This window comes from Hermetia illucens, chromosome 1 (assembly GCF_905115235.1).
Source record: "Hermetia illucens chromosome 1, iHerIll2.2.curated.20191125, whole genome shotgun sequence".
Classification (NCBI taxonomy): domain Eukaryota; kingdom Metazoa; phylum Arthropoda; class Insecta; order Diptera; family Stratiomyidae; genus Hermetia; species Hermetia illucens.
The window spans coordinates 64815030-64831773 of record NC_051849.1 but is presented as its reverse complement, the minus strand read 5'-3'; the positions used below and the strand labels follow the sequence as shown (position 1 = coordinate 64831773).

The following is a 16744-nucleotide window of genomic DNA, read 5'->3' as shown; positions in this document are numbered from 1 at the left end:
CACCATCTTTGTTAACTAATCTCGGCCGTTGTATACTCAATTTTTGGTGCATTTCCTCGAGTTGGGCACAGTATTTCTGTGCATTTATAGTTTCGCCAGGTGCCAAAAAAGAATAGTGGACCACTCCAGCTGTAGAACAGCAAATAGTCCCCATTACCTTCTTCGGATGGAGGCTGGGTTTCAGCATATGCTTCGGTGGCTCATCAGCATCTAACCAATGCGCTGATTGGCGACGATTGTCGTATAATATCCACTTTTCATCATATGTCACTATTCTGTGCAAAAAGGGATCGCTTCTGTTGCGGGAGAGTAAACAGCTGCAAATTTCCATTCGAAGCGCCATGTTTTGCTCCGTTAGGGTATGCGAAACCCATTTGTCGAGCTTTTTCACCTTTCCAAGTTTTTGCAAGTGCCCGGAAACTGTCGAATAGTGTACGTCCAGTTTCCAGACGTCTAGACGTGTGCCGGATTCGACTAGCAAACGCAACTCGTCGTTGTCAATCGATGATCCTGGAAGTCCACGTGGCTCACTTTGAAGGTTTACGCTGCCTGATCGGAATTTTTCGAACCGCCGCCGCGTGGTTCGTTTACTTACCGTATCAGCTCCAAATGCGCTGTTAACATTCTTGGTCGCCTCCGCTGCTTTATGGCCAAATTTGAACCCATACAGAAAAAGTATACGTTCTTGGCTCTTTTCCATTCTTTCTTCCTTTTTATTCACTGTTATCACAACGATGGTCAAAACTGAAATGACTCCTTGACTAAATGTAGGGGTATCTATACTTCATTATCCGACACCAACAGCGGTGGTGGTGGTTTGATACAGCAAAATCGCAACTTCACTTGATTGCCAAATCGGCCATTTCATGTGCAACAACCTAATAGTATTAATATCCGTTTTCGGCCAAGGAAACTGGTCAAGGATACATACTCAACTCCTTGTCACTTTTTATTGATTAAATCTTTCAGAAAACAAAAGAGGATGGCACGGCCGAAGGAAACTTCAACAAGAAGACGAAAATCGTTGAGAGTAGGGACATGCGCGTTGTTGTACTACTAGGTGTGACAATATTCAAGGAAGCTGCACGAAAACAAACGAAACTTTAGAAAGAAAGTAAAGACAACCTGGTAACCACGGTGAAACACACAGTGGACACCACAGACTTTTATTCAAAGGCGGGTTTTCATCATTTATTATTTCGAGCGTGCCGAAACCACTTCTTTTCTGCTGGCAGGAAGGACTACAAAGTTTGACGATCGCCCTTATGTCTTTGTGGCACAAGAGCCTTGATTTCGGCTAACAAAATTGATAGTATTTAATCAGGACAGGGAAACTTTGTTCTAATTTCAAATTATTATTGTTAGAGGCAATCATGCTGGGATGGTTCTGTATCCAGAAATGGTCTTGAACTTTTGTTGGGGAAGTAACTGTTAAATCCTGGTGTTTAAATGTGAGTACCTGCCGTGTATGTCAGACATAACCCCACGGTCCTTTTCGGGCATGGATTGATTTGGATACCATAATCAGAGCCTCGCCGTGACTGGCACAGCGGTACTGGTTTATACTGAGTGTAGGATCAACATTCATTATAGTGGATATGCAACGTTGTAATTAAGGGGTATGACGCCCGAGTTGTAGAGCGCAACTCTGCGCTTGAGCCCACAAGGGTCACATAGGGCCAACCGCACCTCCCAGAGATTCTTTCGAGAGATATGTTCTCAGACGGCTATCCCGATTTCCATAGAACCAGATAACTCCATGGCAAGAGCCAATGCAAGTCCCTTGCAGACTTGGGTCTGATCGCCGTAGTTCTCACCGGATTTGCCTTCTGGCAATCAGAACCCGTAATGGGTGTACTACTACAGCATTGACATTGGAAAGTACTACTATAAAAACCTGGAAACAGGCTTCCCATTAGAATAAGTGGTACGGCCCAAATGCCGCTACACACATCAAACTTTTCCTGTCAGAACTGATCGAACGTTAATTTAAGTTTGAAGAAAAGTTGTAAGCATTCTGGTGCCGCTCAGGACAAACTTAACCCTTCAACATCAGAGCCAAGAAACCAAAGAGCAGCGGAAACCAGCCTGCAAGAGGGAAATGCTTTGAAGAAGGAGCGATCAGGGGTGAAGGCAGGAGTCAGGAGATCCGCCTTTAGCTATGCTAATGCGATAAAGGGCATTCGACTGGGCATACTGTCAAAAGTGGAATAAATATTGACTGTTGAAGAGCTGGAAATAATCAAGGACCTCACCGTCATGAAGACGTGCGAGAGATGGAATAAGGAGCTCGTGTTCATCGGCATACGCTCGCGAACAGGTCTTAAATAGACTCCGCGACGGGGGACACGGCGGCCTGTTTTAGAAATACTGTTCTTAAACTGCCAGAACGGAGATGATATACCAGGTGCGCACATGGTGACGGTCTACTTTTCTAAAGTTGCAGCGGTTGAGACGTGGAAGTTTCTACGCCTCTTCATTACTCAAAACGTGGATCTCGATATGCGGTTATGGAGAATTTTCTGAAGTAAGGAGGAGGGCAAAAGGCAAATTCCTTACGATCAGGGTAGATGCCCGATCCCTGGAGGCAATTAGATATCGTAACTGCCTCATTAATTACAGATTTGGTAGTATACTTGCGCACGTACACAGGGAGAAACCAAGGAAGTATAAAATTTTGTTTGAGAATCGTGCTGGGGGCAGAGGTAAGTCAGCGTATGATGAGTTGCGCCTCTGCCCTGGACGAAACCGTCATATCAAGGAAGGATACTTCGGAGGACATACCGAGGTCCCCGAAGGAATTACCGGAACCATAGAGGTTGAAAGGGCAAGACCGAACAGGGAAGGGGACCTGTTACTCACAGAAGAGGAGAAGCTGGACGACTTTGATCTAGCCCTTCTATACGTCAAGTCGGACAGTGAAACACCAGGAAGTGCCATGTCGGAGGAGGAGGGTAATTCTCCGATATTGGGGAAGAGCCCAGATAAACCTCCATCATATAAAACCTGCAACTGGAGGAAGTATGTCGATAATTTGCGATTCCTTTTGTGCAAAACGAAGTGTCAACATCATTCTCAAAAGAAACTTAAGATGCATATATCCTAACCTCCTGCATGTCCAAGTCTCATTGGAAGCCGTGGGGAGAACTCGTGGCATCAGGATGCTTCCTAGGAGATGACACCCGTATCCCATCGAAATTAGTTGTTAGACTGGCGAAGTTTTGCAAGAGGAAGGCGCTACCACTTTTTCTCGGCGGCAGTACGACCACATTGAGGTCTGGAGAATCAGCGACATTAATCGAAGAAATGAGAACCCTTCTGGAATTCTTCCTCAATAATGGGTTAGAAATACATAATGTAGGGGACACACTTTCGTGACCAGCACGAGACAAGACGTATGTAGTTAGGCATAATTCTATGTCGACATTGAGCGTAGCTCGGAAGTAAATAGAATAGTAAGGAATACCAGGAAACAGACTGAGAATCCTACACAAGATACCTGAGTGGCAACCTGACTCATCTACAGGTGGCCGGTGATAGAGATAGAAACAGAGGTGCACGGCCTGAATAGAGTCATCATTGACGCATATGAATCCAGCTGTCCGGCTAAGAGGGCCAAGTCATTAAGGGAGGTATCTTGAATGAAGAGGAAACTTACCAAAATAAGAAAGAAGCTGCGAAACACACCGGTGCCTGCCAGAGGTACAAAAGGGCACCGACTGTGTATAGCAATGCGATCAGGAAAGCAAAATGAAAGAGCTTTGGCTGTGAAGGAATAGAACAAACCACAGTAGCAACTAGACTATATAAAGTTATAGCCAAAGATTAGGCAATATCTTCTGTCCGCCTTAAGAAGGAAGATGGGACACTTACCGAGAATGAGGATTACAGGATACACCTGTTTCTCAGAACTCATTTGCCGGGATCTTCCTCCACGGGGAATACAATAGCATTCTGCCTGATACCCCAACAACGGACAGAAGGAGGCAAAAAGTGAATGAAACTACCGAAAGAGGTATGCTCGAAAGCTAGAGTAAAATGGGCAGTGCGAACCTTTAAACCACTGAAATCAAGATAGGCCTAGAAATAATTTTAGGATCTCTCCTAAGAGTTGTAAGGGGCAGCACAGCCTTGGCTAATATACCAAGGACTTGGAGACGCGCAACAGTGGAGGATCTTTTTCACCCTAAATCTTTCAGAAAAATCTGCCTGACGTTGTTCGTACTTAAGACGGTGGAGAAGGTCATCGGCAATCATATTCGAATTAACGTTCCAGTACGCAATCCCCTACATCCACGTTAGCAAGCTTACCGAGCAGGCCAGTCAACCGAGACGGCTCTGTATCAACTGACGGATATATTACGGGATGATAGACAAGAAGGAAATACACTGTGTGTCAAAGGAGCGTCCGATAACACATTGCACACAGAGATACGAGATGCCCTAGTCCTCAAGGGAGTCGGAAACACTTTGGCTTTCTGGATAGGCAAAATGTTAGAGAGTAGGCAAAATTACTGACGGGTGCAAAATATATTGACTTGAACACTGCCGAAGGTTGTTCACAAGGTTGGGTATTATCTCCATTAATGTGAACTCCTAGGAGAGCTAAAAACACTGGAATACAGGTCCTGGATTATGTTGATGATATACTTTAAATCTGTAGAGAAAATACGAGGAAACCCTATATGACAGAATTCGAGCCGGACTGCAATTAGCAGTAATTGGTGCATAAAGGCGAGGCTGCGCATAAATCTAGCCAAGGCCAATATAGTGCCATTCACTAGGAAGTGTAAGCTTGATCACCTGAGAGCCATTAGATTACATGGCATGGAGGTGGAACGAGTAACAGAGGTCAAGTATTTGGGAACAACACTAGACCAAAAACTACTCTCGAGGACAAATGTTGAAAATATATGTCGGAAAGCCACAAGGGTTCTAATGACTTTCAGCTTATTAGCAGGGAGAAAACATGGATGTATCCCCAAAATTATCTATGGGTCGATAATCTGGGCAGATATTGATATTCCTTATAGGTGGCATACCAAATTACTGATACCAGGGGATAACAAGACAACGAGGTTGAATTTTGATAAGAAATTTGAAACACGTTCGAGCAATAGAGCAAACTAGGAGAGTGTGACATTGCAATATGGCTTAAACCCTCACCTGACTATCTAGTATGATACATTGATGGATTCCTTACGTCAGAAGGAGCAAGCGTTAGGGTAATTCGTCCAAGGAAAATGTACTTTCAACCAATAAGTAAGCATACTGGCATATTTTAGGCGGAAATATACCCAACAAACAGATGTGTCTCCTTCCAAATTCCAAATTGGTATGAGAGGGCCTTAACAGACTGAAAACGCTCGGCTCGCTAAATAAGTTGTGGACACTCTGGGTTCCAGGCCACATTAGGTTAGAAGGCAATGAATCAACGGACGAGCTGGCTGGGAAAGAAACAGCGACGCTCCTGTACGCGCCAGAGCCATTCTGTGGAGTCGGAAATAGGTCCATAGCTACAACATTGAAATATGAAGATGAACGGCTGGGCGAACTTACCAGGAATAGAAGAGTCCAGAGTACTCATGAGGGTATACGAACCCAAGCGCTCGAAAAATTGTTTAAACCTCGTCGAGAAGACCCTCCGGATGGAGTGGGAATATTCACTCACTGATCACTGCAGACTAGACTGTCGCCTGGAGAAGCTGGGGATATCTACGGACCTGTTTGTAGATTCTGTGAGGAAAATGATGAAACCTCCGCTTGTGTTCTGCGACAGGGTCCGACACTTATGTAAAGTAGGTTCAGACACCTGGGAGAATACTTAATACCAGACACCAGGTTAAAATACTTGGAAGTAGAGAGTATAACAAAGTTTCTGTCGGTTATAGGTTTAAATGACATACTATAGTTTATAGGTAGTAAAGGGGCACAATAGTTCTTTTTGAACGCCGTGCGACATACCTTGAATATTATTACCACGGAAACCCTCTGAGAGGGGCTACCAAAATAAAGAAGTTTATAGCAATTTTTACCACGATCGCGTTCTATGTCGCAGCTTTTGGCACCACGCTATCGAATTTCTTGTAGAGCGCAGATATCAATACACCTGTTTGGTAGGGTTCTGGGGAGTTCCTCTGTCTTTCCAATGAGGGTGCCAATAGAAATATTAAAACACGCAGACTCGTCTGTGTTTTGCTCGGACTAAATTACTTATGTTCGAACGTCTCCCATACATGAAGAATCTTTGCCCATTTCTCAACAGGGCCGAAACCTGTCCTGTCGCGTGGATTGAAGACCAATAACATGACCGTTTTCGAGGTACCTTACTAAGGGTATATTTGAGAGTTGCTCCCAACCTCGAATCGTGTTGTTCTGTGATCCTACATAAAGGGTTCCTTCGAAGCTCTCCACATGCTGACTATCCTATGCATACTGGTACTGGCACTGGTCGGAAAAGTTTATTTCGTATATCGTAGCCAAGGATAAGTGGTAGGGCCTTGCTTTTGCAGTCCTTCACCAGGCGTACGATTTATTCTGGCAGATTCCTAGTATGGTCTCTTGGATGTCACGACTGTCTGTTCTTCCAATAGAAGAAAAGGTATTGGCTCGATAATGTTTCCGGGCTGAATCATATCCTTCGGCATGAATTGACTGACCCACCCACCGCCGAATTTTATACACATTGACCTGGATTTTAGCCACAACTTAAGGATCACATCATCGTTCCTACATTTCCTTGTTTTACAGAATATGGATTCGCGAATTCTTTGTAAGCGGCTAAAAATTCTGAAGAAAACTCTCCTCTCGAACGAGGCTAACAGCTGCCTGCTAAAATCCGAAGGATACATTTTCAGTAGAGTACTTAGATACCGCCCTTCAAATGTTTAAGGCGTTTCTCGTGTATATAGAAATTCTTAATCATTATAATTGGAGGAAATTCACTTCTACTCATCCAAATATGGCACAAACAATTTGTTGGCAATAAAAGCTTTGCCTTCTTTTCGAATTAACGAAAACAATCTTTTCATTAAATCTTTATAAAACATCTTATTTTCGGTGGCAAAAATTCAATTACAATCAACCCCTTTTATCTCAAATCAATTGAACCTTTTAGTTCTATTTTGAAATTAACGAAAATCGTTCCCGCATCCAAACTCACTCATTTCCAGGATAGAACCGTCTCCCAGCTTCCTCAATGAAAAGCTGAATTATCACCACTTTCAGGCAGGACGGCGAGCGGTCCGTTCTAATTCCTTTCAATTACACTGACAAGAAGTAACGAAGTGATTTTTTAATTTGCCTCGACGTCTTTGATATTCCCGCCCGTTATCCGGCATTCTGTCCATTATATTTACACTCAGCTTGGTCCTAGCTGGTTCATCTTTCGCTGGCAGCAGACATGTTTGCATAGTTCACGGCAAGAGGAATGCGTCGTTATCATCTTACCACTCGGCACCCAATTAATTCCGACAGAGGAGCAGCAGACGCAACTCACAGCTCGTAAATGGCGGATTTTTGTTCCAGTGAAAGGAAGTGGATATACCGAAAAGCATAGAAAATGAGTTGTCCTGAAGAATCAACTCACCAGATCTCAAGCAATTCACGTGTAATTACTTGGATGTGTGTCTATGTGCTGAGACTCGTAATTAATTTAATTCTTCTCGAAAAGATCAGAAGTCGTGGGAAAAGATAAAACGCTGTCAGATTGTGTTTCACGGAAGTTTCAAAGCCAAACATCAAATTGAAAACGATCGTTGCCTTGAGTGCAAGGAGTTTTCATAATGAGGAAGTATTGGATAGGTGAAGGCATGCATGAAACATTTGATTTGTAGCGAAGAATATTGAGTTAATTTTATACCAACTACAGAAGTTGGCAACCAAAATAAAACTGTAAGTCAAAGAAAAAATTAAGATATAAAGGGACTTGTGGCTGAGTTCTAGCCAAATGTCTGTTAGAAACTGCGTACTTTCTCCTTGGCAAAAGTCTAACACATGCCCCAAAAGGTGCGCGTATTTCCCACTGGTTCATCCCTTCCCACTTGTATTATCATATATGCAAAATAGAAAAGACAATTAAATGAAATTGTTCTCCTTCCCCGTAATGAACGAGCAAATATCCCTGAACATTACTCATTAGACTGAATGTTATCACACTTGAGAGGTTTTAATTACGCGGGTGGTAATGAGCGTTTTTCTCTGGGAATTGTAGGCAAAAAGGGGAATGCTTTGCAGAGCTGAAAAGCATTGAAGGCATTGTAACTAATAAGAAAAGGCATCGTGTTCCAAAATAGAATAAGGAAAGTGTGAATTATGCCTAGAAGTACTCCGGGGGTGGCATATATTCCTCACCTGAAGGCTCACATACACGAATGTATTTGGTTGCGAGTTGGTAAGTACAAAATGTCAATGCAAGGACATTTCCGTTTAATAAGCTGCGCAAAATTGTAATTATTATTACGATATTTCCACAATAAGTCATCAAATATATTCACATCTTAGTATCTGTGCCAATATAAGCAAAAAACCGAATTGTTTTCGAGATGGGAAGTGGTTAGAGGTAGCTTATTCAGGAGGGGGAGGTTGGAAAATTTTCGAACGATGAAAGTCGGTACATAATTAGCCAAAAGGAATTTTCAAACTTAAAGGGATGGTCCCGTGTGTCGGATCCGAGGAATCGATTTTTTTTAGTTCAATTCGATCTAGATATAGTGTAGAATATATGGGCATATTCGGAGTAGTTCGGAAATTACAGTGTTAAACAGGTGCCAGGTTTATCTCGATCGCCTAAGGTTTGTGGACTAGATATAGCAGATTAATGGTCAGTTAAGATCTTATGGTTTAAAGTCGCATTCTATTTTTTAAATACGTTTTTCTCGAAACTGCGTGTTGAAAATCTGCTGCCACCATAGCCCAAAATCTATCCAAAGAAATTCTTTGAAATTTTCACGACTTATTCAGAACATATTTCTATGGTCCGCAAACTAGGATAAGTGCGATTCTTTCAGTAGTTTTCCCAAAAACAACAAGGCACCAAAAATGTAGCTTTCAATATTTCTTAATAATCCTAGTTTGCGGACTGTGGTTAGGTCTGCACGTTAAAACGCCGTTTACATGTTCTCTTTAAAATTATCACAGCGCCCTCTAGCGTGGCAGCAGAAAAACCATTTTTCTGGAAATGGGTGTATAAGTTGCTCTTTCTTTCAATAATGAGCTACGCTATCGGACTGGGAAAATTACCACGCATGCTCAAGATATTAGTAAATATATGGTGAAAAATTGGCATTTGTACCTTTATCCAGTACTCCACCAAAATTTTCTAAAAAAAAAGTGCAAAACAACAACAGTGGAAGTCATCAAAAACTGTTTCCATGTACCATTTTTAAGGTTTTGTGTAAAACAAAACCTTATTAAAATCGATTCATGTCTGTCTGTCTGTCACACGCATTTTTCTCCAAAACGGCTAAACCGATCCGAACGAAATTTGGTGGACAGATGGGAGCTATGAAATCCCACGCATACAGCGAGTGGCATAAATTTAGGTGGAGTTTAAAGGGGGGCTCCCCATACATGGAAAGGGGGGATTCAAAATTTTTTTTCACCGGATATATAATAGTTGCGTAGGGTATCAAATGAAAGGTCCGGATTTGTACTTTCCGAAATTGACATTAGTTTTGGCATAAATTGCAAAGTGCGTGAGTACGGAGTCAAAATGTCTGGCAATTAACACCAAAGTTATACCAGTTCAAACTTAGCAATTTTGCGCGAATTTACTGCTTCCAAAGCCATGCAAATCAGATGCTGACGTCATAATTACCCGGAATAATTGACATTCACCTGAAATATTAAAGTCGCATTTATGAAGAATCTATTTATCTGCAGCCCTTTTTAAGGTTTTGTGTAAAACATTTATGTGGAACCTAATCTTCGAGAGATGTCCCATTCCGGTATCTGCTCAAATAAATTTACTAATAGTATATTATCAACTTTTAGAAATTGACTAAAAAACCCCGCTTAAGTTCATCCTAGGTGTACTAAATTTTGCACCGGCATAGAGGACATACACATGCCAAGTTCCATGAAAATGCAACTATTAGTGTCAAAGTTATAGAAGTTCAAACTTATCAATTTCGTGCTAATTAGCAGCATCCTTTTAGTTATATTATATTACACGGAGCTGTCGTGTACTCGTCGCTCCTCACATCTTTTTCTTTTTCGGTTGACTCGTGGTGATCGGTTTCGTCATTTTATTTTATCAAATGCCTGATCAGGATGTAATCTCGAGACCTTTAAATCCCCATCCAGCGTATCAAGCCACCATTGTTTTGGCCGGCTTTTTGTTTGCTTACCATTGCTTTCGAACACCAGTTGGGGAATGCCACTTCATCCAGGTTGCATTAATGCGTGAAACAATTTCATTACGCAGTTCTCCATTGGCTGATAGCATTACCTGGAGATATTTAAAATGCTGAGTTCTGGCAATGGCAGTAACCTGCCCCTCGAGATATCTAATCGCTCAGTTCTGGCAATGGCAGTAACCTGCCTAGAACTGAGCGATTTCAATATCTCGGGTCAATGCTATAAGCCAATGGAGAACTACGTTATACTCCTCACATAGGGAAACACAAAACCTTTTATACCTGAAGCGTCAAGCTTCCGGTTTCCCAACTTGTTCCTATCTGTTGTTTCTATACCCTGGTTTAAGGATAAGGAGATTGTTCTGAAAGGCACCAACTTGTTTTTTCGTTAACAAAACTACCTTTACATGAGTAATGAGTAAATGCATGATGTTGCAATTAACCCAATCCATCATAAAGTGGATGAGGATTTGAAACCCTTCTTCTCCTTTTTTCGGCCGTTCTACCACCACAAGAATAAAAAAATTTTTCAGCGCCGCTCCATTGCAGAACACATAGTCAGGAGATCGTATCTTTCCAATCTTGTGCAGGAAAGACTGAACATCTCCACGCCCGCTTAGAAGTTGGATAATTTCTCCATGCGTTCGGTCCAGCCAAATATCTAAATTTTCGATGAGCCGCGCTTATTTGGTCATCAGCGCATACCTCCACGCCGTATAGCAGAAAGGACGGCATTGTTCCCATCAGAAACGTCTCCTGGTAGGTATAGGGAGCCCAACATTCGCCATTAGCAAACTCAATGCCGAGATTCCAGCGGCAGCCTTGTCTGCTGCTGTTTTAATTTGCTTGGAGAAGTTCATTTTCGAGTCGAGTATTAAATCAAAATATATAGAGTTGGGATTCTCTCTCTGGTCAAGAAGACTACTTCGTTTTTTTCCAGCTAGCTTGGCTAGTGGAATTAGTTTTCTAATATGCCTAACATATCTGTCTATCTTATGGAATTAAATGCATTTCCGGCAGTGGGGATGATCTGTTCGAGCACCTTTCCGGCCGTATTGAGCATACACAGCGGTCGATATGCAGAAGGCAGCTCAGAGTCTCCTTTTCCTTTGCTGATTAGTGCGAGTTTCGCCTCCTTCCAACAAAAAGAAAAAATATGGAGGCTTCTTTTTGCTGATCTATATAATAATAATAAGTGAGATTCGAACCGTGACTTTTCGCTACGACAGCCTAGTCCTCTAACCACTTGAGCCCTCCGGACACACTGATCTATACTCTACATTTATGTCGCATGCCTCCTCGCGGGCAATCGCAATCTGTGCCGTCCACCAGTATATCGAAGGCTTGTCATGGATGGGGCCCCTTCGGAAATGGAAGCTTCACACGCTGTCGTTATGAGGTTCATCGTTGAATTTACGACAATGTCAGATGCAACGCTACCACCCCAGAAGCACCCATCAGCGCCACTCTGCCTGTTTCACGAGCTTCGGCGAATTTCCCGATCTTCACTCTCGCGACGTTTTACACGCAGGGGAAGCGCCGAGTTGGTGTACGCCGGCAAGTAACGTCAACCACTTCGAACGCGGTTTACTGGTGACCACTTGCCGACTAGTCTTCTAGGGCTTGCCAGCCAACCGATGGTGCCAGAAACTCTAACGCAAAACACCGAATCCAGACAAACCCATTCCCTCAGCCTTGGGCCGGAACACAAAGTTGATCAAGCAGTATCTGATAAGTCAAAATGCCATGAAGTCAGGTCCCTGTTTAGGTACTACCTACTGATTAGCACTAGCTTTTACCTATGCAGCTAACTTCGCTAGCAACTGTTGGGCGGTAGCACACCGGTGCATGTTAATTTGTAGGATGCGGATCATGCTAGTCGCGTCCTAGAGATTTTTAGTTCCATCCAAAATATTGGATACCGTCCCGAATCCCCAGTGTGTGTATATTTCTCGGGAACTTCCACGACGGCGAGTTTTTGGCTTCGAGCATTCACAGAAGTGATATCTATCCGGGCATTAGTTACATCTGGATATTCACGCTTTACGGCTACCTTCACATCGACCTTTTTTATGAGGAAGTCTAAATCTCGAATTTCTAGAGAGCACTTAGGTTCTATACTAGAAACGAAAGCCTTCTCCTCCAGTAGCTCCTTGATCGCTTCGCGTACCTTTGCTATTCGTCTTTGGACAAGTTCGACGTGTATTCGGAGTGTGAGCAGAGCCGACGGTCTAGTTTTTCTTCGTTTCCTCGTCTCTTCTGGTATTGGTTTTCGGTTTGTATCCTTCTTGTCTTTGGACCGACGGGCGGTGTAGTGAGTTCTTCCCTTTTATCTTCTTTTGCCTTCTTTTTTTTGGGCCCTGGAAAGTACTTGGATGAAGTTTCTTTCAGACACGTCTTCCTCTTTCCGATTTTTGCCTAGTTCGCTTTGAAGTGGTCTATCTGTGATCCGTTTGCCGCCTGCAATGTTCTCAGGGGGAAGTGTTTGTTTTCCGCGCGGATGGAGGCGTAGGTCAATAGTTCTTCCAATTTCATCAGCCCGTTTTTGACGCCTTTGCAGAAGTTCTTGTGGAGGAACGTTACCGACCGCATATGCTTCACCACTATTGGGCATTTTCTGTTGAGTCCTACCCCTTCGGCTTAAGCTAGGAAAGTCAACTCAGTTCATGTCTAGATTCACTTGTAGTGGACTTATTATTCTGCCTGGGTTTCTTCCCAAATAGAGACACTACAGGACATTGGAGTGCCCTCTGTCGAGAGTGGATTCCATACTCTGGGTTTCCAGGTTAGATTCTGCTCTCTGCTCGGAGCTCGCAAAGCTCCTCGTTACCGGAATTCTGCATACCACACGCAATCCAATGGGATACTGTGATCTTGGCATTGGACGCGGAAGGCAGTATTATGGTACGCGATGATCCGGCGCCTTTCGATTTGGACTCTGTATAGCCGCTCGTGAATAGTTTGCAGTCAGCCCTGCTGAGCTGGTGTACGTGGAAAACCTACGACTCCTCGACGACCTGGTCCTCGACAAAAGAAACGGTCTTGGAAAGATTGTTGTTGTGTTGCGTGCGCCAGTCAGCCCCTGCGGCCGAGTGACCACGCCACAGGTTGTCTGGCCGAAAACCGTAAATATCACCAGGGTCGGAGTTTGATTGCAGCAGCCGTCGACCGTGGATCATTTCACCTGGCAATGCAACAGGAATTATTTTTATGATAATGTGTTGTCTAATTTAATAAAATAATTTAAATAGAAATAATAAAATCATGAAGAAGTCGAAAACCGGAAACTGTATGAAAGATTTGATGTATTTCTGGTGTCAGAGCATTTGAGTGTAGAATTGTTGCATTTGCACGTGGCTTATAATATATATGCATTTACCACGTCAAGCACTTTAGTCTGATATTGATATTTAGTCGTTTGAATTGCAGTAAGTTTGCCCAAAAGAAACAAATTTGACCTATTATAATTGTGTTGGTAATGTTGGAATTTCCACCAAAGTTTGCAATATTATAGTCGTCATCATTGCGAATGATTCTCGGATGAATTTTAGAGGACTTCCAGTCAATTTCTAAAAAAGTTGTTATAAAAAATATATAAACTTTTTTTAAACAGAGGTCGGTATGAAGGGTGGCAGCTTCGTTTTTTTTTCAAGATTTTTCGGTTGAGTAGTTTCGGGGGACGGGTATGGGAAAGAAATTCTCACTATCCAATCCCCGCCCTCCCTCTTCTTGCATCAAATTTCCGAACCGAGCCTTTGGAAAGTACTTATCGAGACCTTCCATTTGATATCCCACATGACTATATTCGGTGAAAAAAGATCGACACCCTCCCTTTGCATGTGAGGCCCCTCCCCCCCTCTAAATTTAGCGTAGAATGACGTTTCTCACCTTATGCGTGGGGATTCACAGTTTCCACTCTTCCGGCAAATTTCGTTTCTGAGATAATGGGTGTGGCCGACAGACGAACAGATAAACAGATTGTGTGGATAAGGAAGCGCTCAACGCCCACCCGTGACCCAAAATGGCTGTGAAAAAATTACACAGAATAATAAACCAATATAGATGAAAAGAAAAGGTGTAAACTTACGGAACAGGGACTCGGATCTCCAGTATTTGCGGCTTTTTGGAGTGGGTAAACAGGCTCTTGGTTGTCAATATCCCTCGACTATAGTGCATCGGTGGTGGACTGCTTGTTCGCCGTGGCGTCCGCAGGATCCGGATCTGGAGGAACCAAAAGGGAAATCTCACTTCGTCACTTCGCAGGCAGAAATTCACACTGCCTTACCAGAGCAGTACAAGCTGCACGACTTCCAGGAGGCATCCGTTGCAAACCCCGGAAAATCATATGGAGGCACACAGACGTCGGCCTTCCGAGGCAGTACGCAAGCTGCTGAATGTGGGGAAGAGATTTGATAGGTGGTCTGTCTTAGACAGCTAATCTTTTTGAAGAGGTGCTGCATCGGGCCACACGAGCAGCCTAGGTAGTAATGTGTAGGAATGACCAAGGGGTGAAGCGAGCTCGAAGCTCTGGTACGGCATAGGCAATGGACCCAGAGAATACATCGTTTCCGCAGTTATTCCATAGGGTTCTGTGTTAGAACCGCTATTGTGGAGCATCATATACCGTGATGTCCTTAACATCCCAGTTGTTAGCGACGCCACAATAGAAGATTAACCAGATGACATAGCGCTAATTGTTGTTGCAAAACATCTCGCGGATGTAGAATTGTATTCATTCGAAGCAATCACTGTCATTAAGAAGCAGCTGGAAGATGCGGGTCTTGCAGCCGCAGAAAATTAAATTGAGACTTATCACGAAGCGGCGTAAGGAAACCACTGCTCGTATCACAATGGGGAGGCATATCACCACTTCAAAACCAGCAATCAAATACCTTGAAGTGATGGTAGATGCGATCCTGAATTTCAAGCACCACTTGCAACATGTTAGTACTGAGGTGTCCTCTGTAAACATGGCCCTAGCCAGGATCATGCTAATTTTTTGGGACCCGCAATGTACCGTATTGCTAGAGTGGTGAACTCTATGTTGTTGTACGCACCGCCATTTTAGCCAACTGCACTGCATGCCGCACGGAATGTTCAAAAGATAAGCGCGGTTTATAGAAAGACCGCCTTAAGAGTGTGCTGTTTTTTAGAACCATCCTAGACGAAGGAGCTGGCTAGCCATGCTGGCGAGAAAGTATATATATCAGATTAGTAGCTGAAGGGTGTCTTTGGAAGATTTCGCCAATGTTTAATCACACGAAAAGCAAACAATGGTTTAATAATGCCACCAACGCTGGAGGGGGACCTAAATGTCAAGTACCGCAGGGGAGAATGATCACGGAATTCATGAAGTATGCAAGTTTATTCGCTTTTTTTTCGATAAGCCATGAACGCCTATTATCGACTTTGATCTGGGTCTCGGTTGCAAAATCTATTCCGATACAAATTCAGATGCCACCATTTAAGATATGTGATCTTCGGTAATAACATGTGAGGTATCGAAGTGCCAAAGGGTCCGACCTCACTTCTCCAATTGGCTATTAAAGAGGCAAGCAAGGGTGTGACAAAGGATAATTTGAGATAATTAAATAATAAAAATCCGTCCGTTGAAAATCAATTCATCAATTTTTCTGTCTGTCATTGGTCACGCCAATTTCTTGGCGAATTCCATTATTTTGCGTGTCTTCTACTAGATAGCTTGGGTAAAGCCCTGAAAGAGGGTGCGTATTTATATTTGTGTGTGTGTGTAAATGCACGTTATTCTTGTTGGAATAACGACTGCAGATATAAAAGAGAACTTATTGCAAATTTTCCAAATACATGAAGTTTAATTGATTCCGAAGAACCTTAATGCCGGGATTTTGTCCTGACACTGAATCAATTGATATTAAGAATCGCTAGCAATTATTTATCCATTTTAGTAAACATTTTCTTGTATCTTGAATCAAAAAGACGTTATGTTACTTGGGTTTATTTATATTTATTTGACTGGCCCAATTGGGAATAACTCGGTGTCCATTCTACGATACTAAATCAAAAAGTATCAGTAACTCTAAGCCTCCGTACTTATCGAAAAATTGAAGAATAAATCAACCCCACAATCCTGCAAGACCAGAACATTAACATCCATTTATTTCCAAACTAATCTACATCGGACATGGATTATTCTGAAGCATAGTAGACATATTCCCTTCTGCTTGCAACAGGACGCAAGTACTTAATTTAACAAAATGACTTTATATGATATATTTCTTTATGTATTTCCGAAATACCTAACATTGAGCTTCGAGTATTTAGGCCAGTCAGCAACTTGCAAAGACCTTTTCTCCCAACGGACGAACTACTGAGAAGGGGCGCTGGATAAAACTTTGTACTCTCGATTC

General features: G+C 42.8%; 1 protein-coding gene across 3 annotated transcripts in view; it reads left to right on the top strand.

The window, feature by feature from the left end:
- Nucleotides 1-16744, top strand: part of LOC119652307 — a 710323-nt gene that overhangs the window by 105885 nt on the left and 587694 nt on the right. The gene's annotated exons all lie outside the window — the stretch shown is intronic.